The following is a 19,453-nucleotide window of genomic DNA, read 5'->3' as shown; positions in this document are numbered from 1 at the left end:
GTTCATAAATGAGACTCAAGACCCTAAAGGAGGAGGATGTGAAACACAGTGACCTGTTGTATTTTCATGATCAGGATGTGAGACTTTTCATAGAATTATCATAGTTTTCACGTAATTTCATATTTTCACACAAGTTTAATAGAAGGATCATGTGGATCAGTTATATTTACCTTGGTATAAAGGTTTTAGACTGTATATCGTGGATTGCGTTTTCAAATCCTTCTTCATGTACCTGCAAGATCAAATCTATCAGTGCTTACAGACGTGTTAATGGCTTAAATAATATAAATATGTAAATGTTGAAATTGAATGAGTCATTGATTTAAACGCTTTTTTGGTTATTATCTGGTTATTCAATTACGTACTGTTTTTAACTCCAAATCCGGTCCAGGAGTTGTAAAGTTGTAAAGACTAAAACATTAAATATTAAATGAATCAATTAAGCAGATGTTTTGACACTGAGTAATTAAGAAATCATTTTGGATAATGCCTCAATACCCTTAAACTCTCTAGAACCAGAGTTTCTTTAATTGAAGAAGCAACTTCTTTAAGTGATCAATAATTAAGATGCCTTTTGTAATTGGTTGTTAAAATGTCATTTTAAGCTAAGTGTAAGGGAGCTCTCGGCTCAAGTGGGAACTAGATTGGATGGTGAGCAGTTATGACAATGCAATAATAACAAGGCACTTCATAACCATGATTGTATACATGAAGCCTATATATAGTATTACTGAATGACTGCAGTGTGAATTATAGCTGAGCAATATTGTTGGAGTATCACACACTCCAGTGGCTGATGAAGTCTCCACCCCCACAAAGCAAACTTATATAGACACACAAAATTCACAACTATTCTGCATTGCACTGTATAGGTAAAATATGGTTGTTCAATAATGTCAGCATTTACAATGGAAAACCACAATTTTGGTAGAATTTCCTCCAGCTTTTCAAAGTTTGGCTTTTAATCTATATCACAAAATGGGAAATGTCTAATGGTATCAGCAACACAAAATCTTATTTCAATGGTATATCTACCAAGCACAATTGGAGTTGAGTTATCAGAACAGTTTGATGACGTTTTGTGACCCTTTAAACTCCACCATGAAATGTAAATGGCCAGAGAAGTTAAGTTGAAGTCCACTCTAGTAAGATAAAGACTATGCATTGAAAAATAACCCAATTATGTGCAATATGTATACAATTAAATATATTTTTGTATTTGCTCTGATGGATTCATTTAGAAAGTTCAAGTTCCCTTTTTGACTTAAAGGGAATAATCCCTCCCTCCTACAGTCAAACAAATCTTTTTTTTAAAAAGCAATCCCATTTTTTCTTCCTCTAATACATTCAGACTTCCAATGAACTGAAAGTTGCTCAATTCTCTTTACAAAAATGAATTACTATCAAAGATGACACATTTGTTGGATTTAAAAAAGAAATCCCACATTTAACTTCACAAAATGTGTTAACTTCTACTAAAGAAATATATATATATATATATATATATATATATATATATATATATATATATATATATCGAAGATTATACATTGAGGTTTGAAATCTGAAAAATAAAAACAAAACCTGCTAGGGGGTTTGGAGAAGATTGCTGGGTTGAGTGACACCCGGTATGTGACAAAGCATGCGCCGTGTAATTTCAGCGGGATCGTCCTACCTTATCCAGGCACTTCAGTGTGCGTGTTCGCGCCTGCGCAGCAACAGCAGGAGGAGCTAGCAGGTAGGGAAGCGAGCTCGGCAGTGGCAGGAGATCCGAGAAAGTACAGGGAAGGAGACACGGTGAGTAAACATGTTGGCATGTTAAATATTTTGGCCATAGTCACGGGTATTGAAGAAGTGCGTTTTTGCACGTTTCAACGGATCTATTGCTTCTACTGCTGGCGTGTTTGCACAAGAGAGGCGCTGTTTATTGGGTGATTCGGATGTCACTTCAATAGCTTAACAAGGCATCTGGCATCTGGGATGATGTGCAATAATATAACCTACGCAAACCGGTTCTTTCCGTCGCTTATCTGGTCTCGAACCCCAGTTAGATGTATTATTAATCGCTTTCTGTGATTTTCTACAAAAGTTAAAAATACAGTCGGATAGTCTGTTTTTCTGCATGCAAGTCCATTGAAAAAGAACATTAAAAATGCTATTTATGGCATTTATTTTACAAACAACTGTTTAGGCTACTCAATTAATTGGAGTATTTCCATACAAATTCAAGACAAGTGTTACGTTGTGTATTGCATAGTTAGTAACATTGACTTCTGTGATAAACGTTATTTTACCACACTTTCTCCCTCAGAGAATATAGTTTCCCCAGTTAGCCAGTTCCCTATATAACCTAGCTATGTTAACCTTTTATGTATATTTTGACACGAAAGCTGAGCAGTTTAACAGGCGTTAGGGTGTCCGAATTAAAAGATGCTTTTTGTTTGTTGATTATGTGGTTGCGTTCTTGTAGCGCAGATTTCCGCAGTTCTGCGCAGATCTGCAGAATCCCACCGATCCCATTGGTGGAGCCGCGCAGACCCGCGCAGAACTGCGGACAACTGCGCTACACGAACGCGAGCAGTGTGCTGTGCAGACGTTTCAAACCTACGTAATAATATGTTTATGTTTATGAAAGCGGAGTAAATGTGCTACGTTTGTGTAAACATTTTTTCTGTATCAATATTGTGTTATCTTTATCCACTGAAAGAGCTGTTGTTCTTATTCTTATTATTATATAATTTGCAGAGAAACATGTTTTTAGTGGCATATCCTCTCAGCGAGTCCGATTGTAGAAGTATGTTGAATGAAACATCTATCGCAAATCAGAGCTTTTTTTAAAAAAAATAATGATTTAAAATTGAAATTGACCATCCTGAGTGCTACAGCCACGATCTTTACGACTTTTGAATGGGATGTTCTGCACTGATGAACATTATTACATCGCAGCGTAAAAAGACTTTCAATTTATGACTCATTTCTTGTGGTCTTATTTCGGTCAAGGTTAAATAGTATATGATGAGATAGAGACAAGGTTGTGCAAACACCCCCTATGATAATATATCAAACCGGATTGTGCGCTCTGTTTTGGAAGGGGATGTTGCTATAGGACTTAATGACAATCTGGTTCAAAGGAACACAAACTCAATAAAAGTAGTGTATTTCCATATTTAACATCATTTAAATTTGCCCCAGAAATTGTTTTTGCAGGATAAGTGGGATGTGTTTCATTCTGCTTTTAACATACAACACATATAGAATTTGTATTTATTGAGAATTTGTATAATTATGTTCTTAAATGTGTGCATAGCAGCTATCATTTCACTCTTGTATTATTGTTGTTATTATTATTATTATTATTATTATAAAGATTAATAATGTTATTCTGTTTGACATTAGAGGATCACAGCGTACCAGGCAAACACTGTGATTTAAGGGATTTTAAAAGCTGTGGGGTGAGGGTGGCCACTGATAAAACACACTAATGTCACAGTCTCAGAGGAAAATGTCCTCTGCCAATTAGCCTCAGGTGTTTTAGTATTTCTTGTTTTAAATTCAGTGTGTGAACTTAATCCTCATAACTGAATTGACCAGAGGCAAAAAACGTCCATAGCCTTACTTGCTAAACTCAAGCGCGGGTTTTATTTTTATTTGTTTCATGTTTTAGCCAGAGATTCCCTGAAATTCCTTCCTTTTATTGTCCCCCAGCTCTCAGTGAATCACAGTTTGGATTAAAAGATGGGGGAGTTGGGTGCAGTGCTTATTTCCTCCAGGTAAACATAGCTAGCCTTTTTGGTCTTGTTTTTGTCTAGGAAAATGCTGCATCAGCCTCACAAGGAAGCTGGCAATAGCTTTTATCATTAAGGAACATCTCTTTAAAAAGGTGTTTTAGACTATACATGGAGTGGTAGAACAATATGGATCAACAGTTTTTATCCCTGTTGTTATAAAGGCATAAGTAATTAATATCTTCAGCCCAAATAGAACATTAATTGTTTTAAAATAAATGTGCTGTTTGTGTATGATTTACTCATCTTTACGATTGTATTCAATTTCTCCTGGTGCTTATCCAGTAGTGTTATTGATTTGACTTCCTGTTGGCCATTGATTCTCATCACTGGTTATGGTTAAGGTGCTTAAACGTATACTTTAAGCACAAGGTATTCAAGTGTTGTGTTTTAGGAGTATATGTCTGGTTTGCAGGTTTAGGTGTACAACAAAATCACTCAAATTGATAAAAGTTGATGTGTTTTTATTGTTCAGTAGCAATGTTTTCATATTATTGAAATCTTTTTTTTTAATTTAGGTTTAACATCTGCAAATCTGTGCTACGTACTGGAATGTCAATGTCTCATACACTCAGATTACAGCATAAGAGAAGAAGGCCAAAACCCTCTCTGTGAACTGTCAATTTCTGGCTTTATTGAAAGCTAGTATTTACTATTTTTACCTAGAACAACACAACTAATATGTTAATTGTACAGTGACATATTTTGTGTTGCTTTAACTGTGTATAGGGTACCATCTTTCTCCTAACACAGTTAAAATGTGTTAATTTTCACTTATTTACCGCAGTGTCCCATAAGTGTATCTGGGAGTTCAACTAAAGTAGTGTCTTTCTAAAGAAGAGGAAACGCTATTTTACTGAGGGTTTTACTACTGTGTATAAAGTTTCTTTATTGTTTATTGTATTTAAATAGTATTCAAACATTTATTCTTCTGTAGTGTACAGTGAAACATGAGTCCTTTGTACTCTTGGTAAAGAATGTTTAATGAACCCCCATGTGATGATCCTTGGCTTGGTTTTTCAGGATGGTATGAGGCAGGGAGTGCCTTTGAAAAGTATTGTCTAATCAAATTCTTCAGAATGCAAAATCTGTCCTTATCATGTTGCATCATGAGTTCATGTGAAAAAAGGGAAATGACAAAATGGGAACAACATCCTGGTTACATGCCTGTGAAAGATTCTTAAGTTAAGTGTCAGACAAACAAATATTGACTTTTAGCACTGCTGATATAGACAGTAGGCATCCTGTATAGACTACCAACTATCATGTGTGTCATTGTCAGATTTATTATTGATTTAAAATAATGTTTTATTATTATTATTAGGTCTATATTTATTGACATGGATCCCACCTTGTTTGTACAAGTTTTGTTGTTTAGTGATCCATGAACCTCCTCATGAGTCTACATGGAAACACATAATGGGCAGTTGCTTCATGCACCTATAGAATGCTAAAGAAGCCGGAGCCAATCCCATTAGGCATAGGGCACAAGGCAGGAATGCACCCAGTACGGGACCCCAGTCCATCGCTGGGCAACACACACAGACGGACACAGAATCAGGGCAATTTAGAGAGACCAATCAACCTAACCCGCATGTCTTTGGACAGTGGGAGGAAACCAGAGTGCCCGGAGAACTCCACACAGACAGGCCCCACCCCGAGCCAGGACTCGAACCCGGGACCCCAGAGCTACGAGGCAGCAGCGCTAACCACTGCATAACCTTGTAATTATTTTTATAGGAAGAGGCTTTCATTTAATTTGAATGCTCTTGATTCTCGCTCTGCTCTTCTGACTTGTTTGGTGTGCGGTCAAATTGAGGTGGAATAAGTTTCCTTCTCTGAATGTGTGATTCTGTCCAGAATCTATGTGAGCCGTGCCTGTCCGTTTTGATCAGTCTCAAGGTTCTGACAAGCCAGTGAGTGTGTACATCTTGTCGGGCTTCATATTCCTATTGGAGTTTTGACTGTGGAAAAATGCTGATGTGAAGAACAAGAGGGATGGTATATTGAATCTTTTAAAGCCAGTACAAATACTGTTGCTGTTGTTTAGGATGGTTTGTGTACTTTCAGATGAGCTTCACTGCTCTGGTCTACAATATTAAAATGTCCCATGAACTCATACACACACACACACACACACACACAAACAAATACTTGGGTGCTCAATATTGTATTTTTGTTTATTTTTGTTTTTATTTACAATCTAGTTACACTTTAATTATGTTTATAATTAGTACTACATTTAAAACCTTTTTTTACAGCTTTGTTTAAATGTTTGGATTCCTTACTTTAATTCCTGCCACAGCTGATAAACTTTTTTTTTTTTTTAACTGTTTCCATTGTCTTGGGGCGGAAATCCTGCCTTTGGTTGACTGAGAGATTATTTGAAGCAGGGCTGTGGCATGTTGGCAGATATGCCTCATTGAAATAGACCCACTATGAAGTTAATTTTTAACAAGACAAAAGTAAAAGGAAAATAAAAGCCTCTGTTCAGATCTCTGCTTGTTGCAGAATTGTGCACTGACTGATTAGTAGCTGCAGGGAACTTGTGTAGTGGAGGAGGAGTTTGTTGGGTTATTTCTGTAAGTATCCTGAAATGGCCAGTCCTCTATCTCAATACATGTTGAATTTCCGATATTAAAAGCGTTAAGATTCATCCTTGCTTCCCATTTTGGAAGCCATTATGTGCAGTTGCCATGAAACCTTTTCAGACAGTGCCCCATGACCCATCCAGTCTCATCACATTTCAAGGTATCTGTTTTGGATTTTATTTGTACCCAGCCTGTCAAAGCAAGTAATTTTTTATTATTTTTACACTGTTTACACTGTCACATCGAATCAGTTATAAGAATACCTCCACACTGAAATCAGCACTGTCCTATGCCTTTCTTAGGCAAGGAAATGTGGGGAAAGAATGTAAGTACCTGATGTACATGCCATAAATTAAATGATTTGCCTGATTTACCTACAACATATTAGTTAACTTGCCTTTATTTTGTTACAAAAATGTTCCACTTCCACAGTGCTCTGTTGGAACTGCCCTGTGTAAATCATGTTGATCATGATGCAGGACTGTATAAAACCAAAGGTTAAATAAATAAAATGGAAGATGGATGGAGACCGAACAATAGAGACAGATATTTATTTTTTCAGCCCAAATGATTAAATGGTAAACGAGCCAGCAGAGAGCATTAGAGCAGCTGTTATGTAATGCAATCGTTTTTAAATGTAACATGGTTTAAAGGACAGTCCTGTAGATTTTGTGGTGAAAGCGATGCATTTTTTAATTCGGCCTCTCTTGTGTCCCTCAAGGTGCTGTATCTCTGTTACATTCACAGTGAATGGACTGGGATCAAAAACGGGTCGTTGAAAGACCCAGGGTTCGTGAAACTTTCAGAACGAGTTGAATTAATGCTTTCCACACAATTTTTGCCCAGAGGTCTGCATTAAAGGATCAGACCATGAAAACAACATTATAATCCATGGAGGAAATGGAAACTAAAACATGTTCTAGCACTAGTTTGTAAGTGGTTGGTGAAAGTAAATGCACATACAGTCAACATAGGTAAGTGTCACCAAAAAGTGCAGGGGCAGGAGTAGGCCATCACAGACAAGCAGGGCAGAGTGACGTTCTGTTTTGCTTGAGAGTGAATAGTGACACCCTGTATTAACACTAACACATGGGACGAGGTCACCTATATCACCAGGAAAGAAAATTGCTGCCCACGGCTTTTCCATATCAGTAAATGGTTCAGCCTAGTGTTAATTAGATGGGTGGTAGAAGATATTGATTTACACCATGCAGCTTCAGAAAGTTACATGTGGTTATCAAAGCTGTGGCTTCTTTTAGTATGGCCTCAGAGGAGAGTAAGTGGTGGTTATTCATAGTGCCCGTTATCTTTCAGCAAGGATTTTAAAAGTGAATAAATACTCGTTCAGTGGATATGCCCAATATCCCCCCCGCACTTTATATAGATATTGTTATGTTAGGGCCTACTTTCTTTTGAGATTTGTCTGGTGTGACATGTTTTTTCTCTGGTTCATGGCAGGGCTCTATAGTGGTCTATAATTAACAGTCCAAAACGGACAAATGCAAATCCAAATTAGATGTTCTGCCTATGTACCGCAGGCGTGCTTTATGTCAGTGTAACACTTCAATATTGCCAAGTCTGGGAAAAGGACTCTGTGTCCTAATTTTAATTGAGGGATTTGTACTGTGACTGGCTGCAGTCCATCTCAGGAGACTTGCATGTTTTTTTGTCTGTTGTTGGATTCCCCCCACCCCCTTTACTTTTGTGAACTTCCCCCGGAATTTAGTTTGGTCAGGTTGTCTAATTAAAGACAACAGGAGGGGCTTAAAATTTAATCCTGCCATGGGCAGCCCTGATTTGAAGCCTTGTTGCAACAAACACACAGTCAGTAATGCCCCTGACTGCTGAGTGAAAAGCCTTCTCTGAGCCTTTGGGCTTACAGTGTCCGAGCTGTTGGAGGGAGGCTGGCTGGCTGTTTTTACCCAGAATGTTCCAGAACATTAGTGAAGGACGAGGCACTATTTACAAAGCCCCAGCATCTAAAATTCACTGTTCTTCCTTTTATGCACTGACTGTACATCTTTGTTTTGCAAATAAATTGTAAATGGACATTAATTCAGCGTTTGGACAAGTTGAAATTCTCATCTTTTATCCAGTGTAATGCTCTTCAATCCTCTTAGCTGCCATTCTGAACATCATATCCTATATACTCCTACAGCCATTGCTGCAGCTGCTCTGATAAAGTCTTTCTATATCTGAGCTCCAAAGCACAATGTTGTTTTAAAATAAAACAACTTATATCTCAAAAATGTCACTCAGCTGCTTATGTGCTTGGCACTAGTTTGAATAGCAGTCAAATATATTTGTCGTCGATAAAAAATGCGGTGTGTTTTGCATCTTTATATAATTTCAACATTTTATACTATATTTTGTTATTGTGATTTTGTGCAAAACGTATGATTTGCTTACAAAAGCATTACCTAACAGGTTTTCAGTTATGAATACGAGGTTTTTTTTTTTCATAGTCTAATTCAATATGAATCTTCAGTAAAAATAAGCAATGACTACTAGCTACTAGTGATCCGAAGTGATCCCACTGGACTGTGCTCTTAATTATGGCCTGGGATCCCTCCCCTCTTATCTGAGAATATTTAAATGGTAGCCCCAGTTATTGGAACCATTTCATTAGAAGCACAAAGACATGGTGTATGAAATGAAACAGAAGGGAAAACATTTGTTACGTAAAACTGCAAATTGGTGCACACTGAAACACTACAGGGATGGGAAATATGCTTATATATTGTGATATTTTGAATGTTACAGATTGTATACATTATCATGATATTTCAAGATTTTGATCATGATTTATTACTCTGCTTGAATTGCAATTGAGCTGATAGTGCAGGATGTTAAGAATTCAGGACAGTTAAAGACTGATATTGGTAAGCGCTTTTCTGGTGTTGTTTTATTTAATGTGCATTCTTTACTGGCCACAGAACTTAATCAGTCCAGACAACTCCAGACAAAATAATGAAAACACTTCCCAGGTACCAGATTTATAAACCAATTATAATAATGATTTAAATGCCTGAACTTGCTTTAAAATGTAAATATATAATGAATGAAATACAAAAAAATATATCCAAATTATGTTTTTCATTACCCCTCTATGCTCCTGTGTACTACAAATCCAGGTTCAGTAAAGAGATAAGTACAAGGTTTTTTGAACAAAGAAAACAATGCAAATGCACTTTTTTGTTTACAATATTATACTTTATAATAAATAACGAACTTTTGTAATAAAAACAATAAACACACTAAAATGAAAATAAAAATATTAAACAGTACACTGGAACTCATATGAAAATAATGAACAATAAACTGAAACGCAAATGAAAATACACTGAAACACTGTAATAATAAACAATGAACAGTAATTATCAACTAAAACTCAATCTCTGTCAAAACCTGTGCCATCAGTGGCTTGCTCTGTGCAATGTCTTGAAGTGTTCAGTACAATAAGCTTGGAAGTACAGCCTAGAAATGCGCTACAGGGCTCCGTGATGGATCTGGCTGCCACAAACTCTGCTTCATTGCCTTGCATTCAGTCTTCCATCGCTGCACACGTATGTGCAATATCCCACATGTCTACAGCATCACTTAAAAATGACTTTACACGTAAACCTGAGTTTCCTAGCTTAAATCAATTAATTTGTTGGATGCTGCGACTATCGGTGCACAAGCATTGGCGAGAAAGCCAATTGATTTTAACTGGGAAATTCTGGTGTGCTTGTATTCAACGGTCACTTTTAAGGTATTCTTTACATGTGACAAATTGCCACGATTGAAGACTTTTGGTGAAGATTGTAGGATTACGTGCATGTTTAGGTATGTCAAATTCGATGTCTCATTTTGGATATAGAGTTTTGAATAGATTAGCATGAGAGAAAAGCTTACATTGGAGGCAAGAGTAAATGCAATACTTTTGTCAGCGCAATTAACACTACAGTTGCGCTATTACTAGCAACACTGCAAAAACTTACCATGCTTTTCGTTTCAAGTGCTCAAGCTTGTCGGATGTGCTCTTTTGGAAAGCTAATTCTGATTCACACAGTCCACAAAGCACCGTACGGTTATCATTCTCGCTCTCTTATAAATACTCACACAGTTTTGATGCTTTCGCCGGAGTTTTGTTTCGTGCGGTAGACTGGCTGCGACGTACAGGTTCAGACATTTTTCCAGGGAGGCGCACAGGTGGATGACAAACCAAGTGATGTATTACTGCCACCTACTGCTGTTTGGAATGAAACCGTTGTCCTCACACAGAGCTAGAAATACAGGCCAAGGATATTAGGCGAAAGGGCTCAGATCAAGGATATTAGTAAGAACGGTTAAGATACAGGCAACGTAGCTAAATGACTGTTTGTCGACTGAAATAGAAGTCGACGTATTTTACTGGTCGAATAAGTCGAATAATCGTTGCAGCCTTTTTTCAGGTGATTTTTCTCACCCTCAATAATTGTCTCATAGGTACAAAACATTGCCCATCCCTAGACTCTTCATGAGGCAGGAGGTAGCCTAAATCCTACTTTGTGAGAGAGCCGCAGGTGTTGGTGCAGAAGGGAAGTGGGCACTTTCCCTAATGTAAGCCTTGATAAGGTCACTGGGAATCCCTGACTGGACAGCCACCTGCTCTGCAATTCCTCCATGTCCATGGTGCTTGATGCCATATATTCTAAAGCAGTTGTTTTCAAACCGGTCCTGGAGTATCCCCTGCCCTGCTGGTTTTTGTTCCAGCCGAGGTCTTAATTACTACATTTTTTAGGTATATTGCTTTGTAAGTTCAATTAAGGATTCAATTAAGCAATTAGGACCTCAGTTGGAACAAAAACCAACAGGGCAGGGGGTACTCCAGGACCGGTTTGAAAACCACTGTTCTAAACCTTGGTCCCATTAGATAGCCTGGGTAGCCTAAATGTTTTTAGCTGGATGGTATAAAATATAAACGGTGTAGCATTTAAAAGGTCTATATTGCAATCTCAGACTGTTGTGTAACTTCCCACAGATTTCTCAATCTCTGTGTTCTGACTTGTGTTGTAAATAATAGGCAGTGTGGTAATTCATCTTGTTAGATACTGTCTGTGAAAATACAGAGAGGAATACTCCCTGGGTAAACTACAAACACTGTGTCACAAGCTAATTGTCTAGCTTTTACTTGATACTGATCACCAAGCAAGCTAGAGTTTCAAATTCTAGATCCTACAAACCGTATTGTACTAAATAAAGAAGGTTAAATAAAATCCCCCATAATAGAAGAGTGGGGAGAAAAACAGCCCAGGCAGATATTCCTTACAAGAATGCTATTTTCTTTTTTCTTTTTTCAGAACAATTACAGTAGCTCTTTCTGTGAATGTCCTTGAAATACAGTATGGTGTGTGCTTGGATGTTTTTGTTTTTTGTACACCTTTAATCTCTTTGTTTGAAAAAGTGTGCACACTGTACTGGGGATTAAAAGGAGATTAGATATGAAAGGCAGTCACAGACCTTTTTTCGATAATCTCTCCAAATTGTCAGCAAAAGCACTTGACAAGGAACCAGCATAAGCATGAAAGCAGTTCGGGGGGGCGGGGGATTGGCCTGAATGTCTAAACTAATTACTGTATGTACAAGGATGTTTTAAAAAATAAACCATATAGATGCATTTACAATACAAACCTAGTAAAAGCAGAGTGACTAATGCAGTGACTCAGTGCTTATTGATGTCTCTGCTGCCAGCTTGTGATGTGATGTAGATGTTATTTTAGTCGTTTCTTAAACAGGCATTGTAAAATTATGCGCTCTTGTCAGTATTGTGGTCTATTTCAGAAAAAAAAAAAATAATAATAATGAACCTTTAACTTAACAGAGTTTTTTTGTCTGTATTGAATCTATTTTATACACTGTGAAACTGCATCCCTGGTCAGGGTTAATTACTCTACCGGAAGGATGAGGCAAATCCAAGGTCATGGTCGTAAGCTGGGTCTTTAGGGTCATGCCTGTCATTGTGGTTCATTTTCTGTCCGAAGTCGATATTCTAAGTGGCTTGTCGGTCAAAACAAAAGATTGAAAAGCTGGTAAATCACACTATAGTCTACTTGCTGTCTTAATGTTAATAGGAGTTAACGGTAAAGAATCATCATTGTGTGATGTGGCAGAAACAGATGAGACCTAACAAAGACAAATACTTTACATTCAACTGTCATTTACATTCAGCTGTCTCTGGCCTGCACATCAGAAATCTAATGGCAGAATTTCTCTGAATTATATTAGAAGCATGGACATTTGCTTGAATGCTTCAGAGCCCAAATATTTCAGTAATATGGCAATTCAGCAATGGTCCAGTCAGGCCGACAACTTAGCAATGTTGTAGTTTTGTAGTTATAAGCTTATCCTCAAAACAATATGATCTTTCCACATTGCACAGCATATTCTGTGGATTTGAGGGTGTGTGGGGTGGGTTGGAGTTGAGAAATGTAAATGATAAAATGCCACACCCATAGTGTTACAGTCAAAACAAACAACAATTCTTACTTGTTTGTTGAGGTAATTTAGCCACATCCAGTCACACACAAAAATTACTACTTTGTGTCATGGTTTCACATCTTCACAACCATGAAATCTGTGTGATTTCCATCAGTTTAAACATTTTATCTTTGCAAGCTGGCAACATTCGGGGTGGGTTGTACTAAGATTGTCCTTATGTATGTATTGAGAGAGCTTGTTTGTGCAGTAATCTCCGACTAGCAGCTACTAAGCGCTGATCTCTGTTGAAAATAACCACCTTCAACATACATCTCTATTAGTGATGTACTTAGTAAATCACACTTTGCCACCATGTTTAAGAGACTGAATTGATTTGACACTTATTTCCTCATCATTAGAAAATAATGAACCAAAGCATGACATTAAATAAAGTGTAATACTGTAGCAAACACTCTCTGGCAGCGTATGATTGTTTCCTACCTAGGCCTTCTTGGGATCATCACAGGATACTAATTTATTGACAACAGAAATCCTTGTATTAGGGAGTTTTCTGTGGTGTTACACTGGCATGGTTTTGTGGTTTAATTATTTTGCCAAAGGTGGGTAAGAACTTCAACTCTAGTGCCAGCATCAGACTACTTTGACCACTGTGCTTCATGCATGTCAGCAAGGGGTTAACTTTAATGTAGCAGATGGGAGGTAGAGCAGTATACATTTAAATCAGTCTGGAGGAGGGGGGGCTTACATAATGAAAGTTTGATGTGTTTTCAGTTGATTGAACATAGCTGAAGGACTGCCTTTGGTTACACTTTTTAAAATTTGCTTTATAAATAGGCTGTATAGAATAGGTTTAACAACAAATAAGCATTTCTCGCTTCATGTACACATTCTACACATGCAGAAGGCACTACAGATATGATATGTCTCTATCTATTTTTTATGTATTATGTGTATATATGTATGTGCCTTGGAATGTATTGGATTAGGCCTATTATTCTGCTTCTTCATCAAACAGAAGGTTGAATATTAGCACTCTCCCGAGAGTGTCACGCGACTATAGGAAGTTCTCCTTCACGGATGGCTGTTTTATGTGACAGCCGATCAAATGCACGATGAAGTGTCTTAATGGAATGGATCCCATAAATGTCTCACGGATACTTTTTTTTAACTTATGGCTTGGTCAGAGACGGCCATTGTGTCACTGTGTAAACGTCTCAGCCCAGATGTGAAATGCAAGGCCAAGTACCCGAGACACTGGAGAATGACTGTGAGAGCTGCATCAGTCCTCCTCGTTGGTACTAAAGCCTGGTTCCTGCAATGAGATGGATCTTTTGACAGTTTCTAACATTTTACCACAGACAGAAATTAGACCTCCAATATATAGAAGTTGGAGTGAATTCTACAAGATGACAGCTCCAGTTAAATGAAGTCAACAAACATCAGGAGCTGAATAATTGAAATATATAGGCTATATGAAATATTATATATAAAAGGCTTGTGAATGGTTTTAAATATATACATGTGCGTCCCGATGTACAGCTTACAGAAGGGCCCACAACTGGTACTACCTGCTGTAGATCAAGCTGCAGTGAAATTTGTGTCGTGGTTAGCTAGCCATTTAGACTTGTGTTTGTTTGTCATGCGAATAGAACTGGAACTATCCTTCTGACGTTCTGCGGTTTGCCTGTTTTCGAAGAAGATTGGTCTTGTAAAGATCCACTTTATCCAACAGAAATACAATAGTCTTAGTGGAATTGTTACTTAGAGGGTACATTTAAAACTATCAATGTAATATATTATTAAATACTTTTGCTTACATGTCAGAGTCTCCCAATTACTTAATGTGATGTGATTGTTCTCCAAACAATTTTATTCTGGAAGGCAGTTTATAAATGTGTCTGTCTGTGATTTTGGAGGCTATGGACACTTGTTTGTCCTGAAAATACTGAAATCCTCATAAAACGTTTCCTAGTGACCTTTGACCAGTTGAATAGTTGTGCCAAAATGCTTTTAATTATAATGCAATGCAATAAGAACATTTCCTCATCTTAATTTAGAGCAGTGTTTTGTCTTGAAAAACAGAATACAATACAGAAGCAAGCAGGATGTGGTGGTAACATGCAGGTTGCAAATTCATAGTATGAACCGTAAAGGACTGATTTTGAAAACCCAGTTTAAGTCCTTTATCTAGTTTGCTCACACCCTTAAACAAACACAATTGCACACACACTCCGTATAGCATGTAACTAAAAATAAATTGCTAGTGCTGGTGCTATTATTTGTGTTTTAACAAAACATGAAGGGTTTACGGCACTGAGTGTGTTAGGAGAATACAATGCAGACCATCATAGACTGGAAACTCTATTAGACCTCTTTACAGAAATAAAAGGTCAGCAGAGTTCTCTTTAGTGGAAGGGCCAGGCCTGGAGGGGAATGTGTCATTCTGCACTCTGTCCACAATGAGCCAGCAGGAATGCCAGAGGAACCTAAGCTCAGAATAGTTTCCTCAGTTACTGTCTTCTGTGACTGCTTATTCATCCCTGCAGCCTCCTTCCAAGCTTTCACAATGTGTTTACTGCTCGCTGTGGACACTGAACCATGCTGAGCTGTACACAGAATAAGCCTCAGCTCTGCCATACTCGTGCACATTTCACAAATATCATAGCCGCTCTTCTTTGTTTGAAATGTCTGCATTGGACCAGCAGATTAAAGGCGTAGAAGAAGAATGTGAAGAATGGGTACTACACATACATCACTTTTGAACAGTAAAGAATCAAGTACGACTATTTTACATCACTCGAGTTTTCTGTACTTTGAGTGTTAAAACAAAAAAATATTATTATTATAGTTACATGGCTTAACAATCACTAACATACAATGCACAATATACACAATTCTACAAGATGTTCACAAAAACTAAATTATAGTGATCCTGTAGCCTTGCTAAAGTCACTGCACTGTGATGTCTCTTTTTAGTGATGCGGTAATGCGGTAAGGTCGCTGCAGTATGGTTCAGGAGACTAGGGGTTCAAATCTCGCCCCCCCAGGATGTTACAATATGTTTACACTTCATAGCTCTTAACTGGTGCACAGCCATTCCCTTGTATTAAAGGCTTGATTTGAATGTTTGATTATTCCTCCCTTAGCCTCCACATGAACTTTGGTCACTGCTTGAGAGATCCTAAGATGCTGTCAATGAGATTACGAAGCTCGTCTGGGCACATTCTAGCATCCTCTGTACAGCTGGATTTGTATATGGTCTTTAGAAAGGCATGTACTTTTTCTTAGGTCTGCATCCATTGATGCTCTGTTTGTTCGTTAATTTATTATCCTTGATTATTTTCTTCAGTTTTTCACGATTTGATTCATTTGACCAATAATCAGCAATCTGTCTTACTGCTGGGGTATTTGCAGAAAGAAAAACAGGGCCATGGAAGTGTGCAATGACACAATGATTGTGGTGCGTATCCTCCCTCTTGTGCTTTGCCTCACTCTCTCCCTCTCCCTCTTGTGCTCTCTCCCTCTTCTCTCGCTCCAGTACAACTAGCTGTAATGCATTCTGATTTTGTTTTTGTACCGATTCCAGCAGGCACAGCAGGGTGTTCATATTCAAGGCAGTGTTAACATACCCTTCATGCCTTTGGGAAAGCCCCTGTTTTATGGGAGATGATTTACTCTTGCATTTGAAAGGTTCACTTACTTTTTCAATTATGTATTGCCGTTTTATAGCTTTCCAGTTAATAAGTCTCCATATATCTTTACCAACTGTCAGGCCCTATGGTGGTGAACTGAAGTTTCTAAGGCCCTTGAAATGGGGGAGGCCTCAGCATACTGGACTGATCATAACACTCTGGATACTAACCGCTACCTCCCTCCAAAACAGGGTTATTCTTGACAAGGGACCTATATATAAATAAAGCCATGGTTTCACATATCAACAGACTGGACAAGTTTGACATGTTTGTCTTGTATCAGTTTGTCTAACATGTCTATTATTTGTTTGAATCCAGTGTAGTGGTATGTGATTCATGTTTTCCTATTGAGTTCATATTGATTGCATATGCCCACATTACCTAGTGCTCATTTATTTGAAATTTACTGTATTGGTTTAATGTTTATTTATTTATTTGTTCTCATAGCCAGAACATGTAGGTTGGGAAATATAAAAATGCTACATTTAGAAGTATATTTGTAAAAAGCAATTATCAAAATAAAATAACTCTGGCCTTATCTGCATATGCCAATGCCAACATTTGATTAAATGATGAGAAGAAGAGCATCCATATGTCAGCATGTCTTTAATTAATAACAAGAAAAGATGTAAACTATTTGAGTCAAATGTGTACTTGAGATCAATTGGTATTTATTGCTTAGGGGCATTTTTCCTGTTTTATTTATTATACTTTTTTGTCACTGTCACCATCTTTGTCATTTGCAGGCAAACCATAATGGATGCTGATTCTTGTAAGCATTATGCTGTCATAATTTGTTCTTTGTAATAGATAATACAGAATGAAAATCATTTGAGGAATGTATATTTGAAACAGTCTCTCCAGCCTCAAAAATGCATTGAATGCAGAATGCCTTCATTTTTCTTCCATTATACCTAGCTAATAGGCAAGACATAAATATGGAAAAAAATGAAGTGTAATATTGGGACTTGTCTGTTTTTGTATACTCCGCATTGATCATAAATAACTGTGACTGCAATTGTTTCTGGTCATACCTTGGATACATAGATTATCTTTTTGCATGTATTTATATAGAGTATATATATACACCGATCAGCCATAACATTATGACCACCTGTCTAATATTGTGTAGGTCCCACTTTTGCTGCCAAAACAGCCCTGACCCGTCGAGGCATGGACTCCACTAGACCTCTGAAGGTGTGCTGTGGTATCTGGCACCAAGACGTTAGCAGCAGATCCTTTAAGTCCTGTAAGTTGCGAGGTGGGGCCTCCATGGATCGAACTTGTTTGTCCAGCACATCCCACAGATGCTCAATTGGATTGAGATCTGGGGAATTTGGAGGCCAAGTCAACACCTTGAACTCATGATTCATCAGACCAGGCCACCTACTTCCATTGCTCCGTGGTCCAGTTCTGATGCTCACATGCCCATTGTAGGCGCTTTCGGCAGTGGACAGGGGTCAGCATGGGCACCCTGACTGGTCTGTGGCTACGCAGCTCCATACGCAACAAACTGCGATGCACTGTGTGTTCTGACACCTTTCTATCAGAACCAGCATTCACTTTTTCAGCAATTTGAGCTACAGTAGCTCGTCTGTTGAATCGGACCACACGGGCCAGCCTTCGCTCCACACGTGCTTCGTTGAGCCTTGGTCGCCCATGACCCTGTCGCCGGTTCACCGCTTTTCCTTCCTTGGACCACTTTTGATAGGTACTGACCACTGCAGAGTGGGAACACCCCACAAGAGCTGCAGTTTTGGAGATGCTCTGTCCCAGTTGTCTAGCCATCACAATTTGGCCCTTGTCAAAGTTGCTGAGATCCTTACGCTTGCCCATTTTTCCTGCTTCTAACACATCAGCTTTGAGGACAAAATGTTCACTTGCTGGCTAATATATCCCACCCACTGACAGCTGCCATGTTAACGAGATTATAAGTGTTATTCACTTCACCTGTCAGTGGTCATAATGTTATGGCTGATCGGTGTGTATATATATATATATATATATATATATATATATATATATATATATATATATATATATATATAATCTTAATTTTTCCCCTTACTTCTTCAGGGTTGTGTAAAGCTGTGGTAGCACTACACAAATGAATGTATTGAATTGACAGCAAGGATTTATTTAAATATTATTTTTTTAAATATGTCTTCCAAGGCTATGTCACTGCATTTAGTACCATTTCAAATTAGCTTGCAACGCAAACCATACAATTCTGTGGCAATACAGGATATTTATTACATAACTTGACTTTTGCATCTTGTTTTTTAATTCCCAATAGTTGTATTGCACTGTAAAAATTACAAAACGTGCAATCCAGTTGTATGTCACTAAAAGTAGCTGCATTGAGCAAATACTGGAAAATTACTGTTACACACAAGTGCTTCAGAAAAAAACAACTTAATTTTTATAAGATTTGGAAATCTGTTGCCCTATTGCTTCAGTTTTCTTTAGCCTCCTTTCAATTTCTCTGCAGATTATTTTGTTTCCTGTTAATTGTATTGATTTATAGTCTAGAAAACATGCTTGAAAGGGCAGGTCATTTATTATCTGATTTGGTTCTGTATAAGGTTAGGTCATCTATAAATATAGTGGGGAATTTTTATGAAATCTGTTTTCAAGCACATCCAACTTTGCCTTTTTTTGTTAGCCTTTTTGTTTATTGATATACATATAGAACAGAGCCATCAATTTCCACTTACTATACAACTGAGCTGCAACCCTTTGTACCAGTCCCAGAGATAGGAAGCACAACAACTACACACCCTCTCAGGTTATCGCCATATTTTCACACTAGCCCAAAGCCAGATCAGCGGACCGATGGAATTGGCTGGAGGAGTGACAAATCTCAGACTAATAGTCTTACATTTACAGGCAGACCGCTTGTAGCAGAAGTTTCTGTTATGCA

At 37.8% G+C, this 19,453-nt stretch overlaps 1 protein-coding gene across 2 annotated transcripts in view; it reads left to right on the top strand.

Annotated features, from left to right (window-relative positions):
- The first annotated feature begins 1,696 nt into the window (after positions 1 to 1,696).
- kiaa0513 (KIAA0513 ortholog) overlaps positions 1,697 to 19,453 on the top strand; it is a 44,476-nt gene continuing 26,719 nt past the window's right edge. For both annotated transcript variants that reach the window (XM_066713965.1, XM_066713964.1), the window contains exon 1: positions 1,697 to 1,797. The gene's annotated coding sequence lies outside the window, so the exon portion shown is untranslated. The remainder of the gene's footprint in view (positions 1,798 to 19,453) is intronic.

Source organism: Amia ocellicauda, chromosome 9, assembly GCF_036373705.1.
Source record: "Amia ocellicauda isolate fAmiCal2 chromosome 9, fAmiCal2.hap1, whole genome shotgun sequence".
Taxonomy (NCBI): Eukaryota; Metazoa; Chordata; class Actinopteri; order Amiiformes; family Amiidae; genus Amia; species Amia ocellicauda.
The sequence above is the reverse complement of the archived record's forward strand: the minus strand, read 5'-3'. Positions and strand labels throughout refer to the sequence as shown.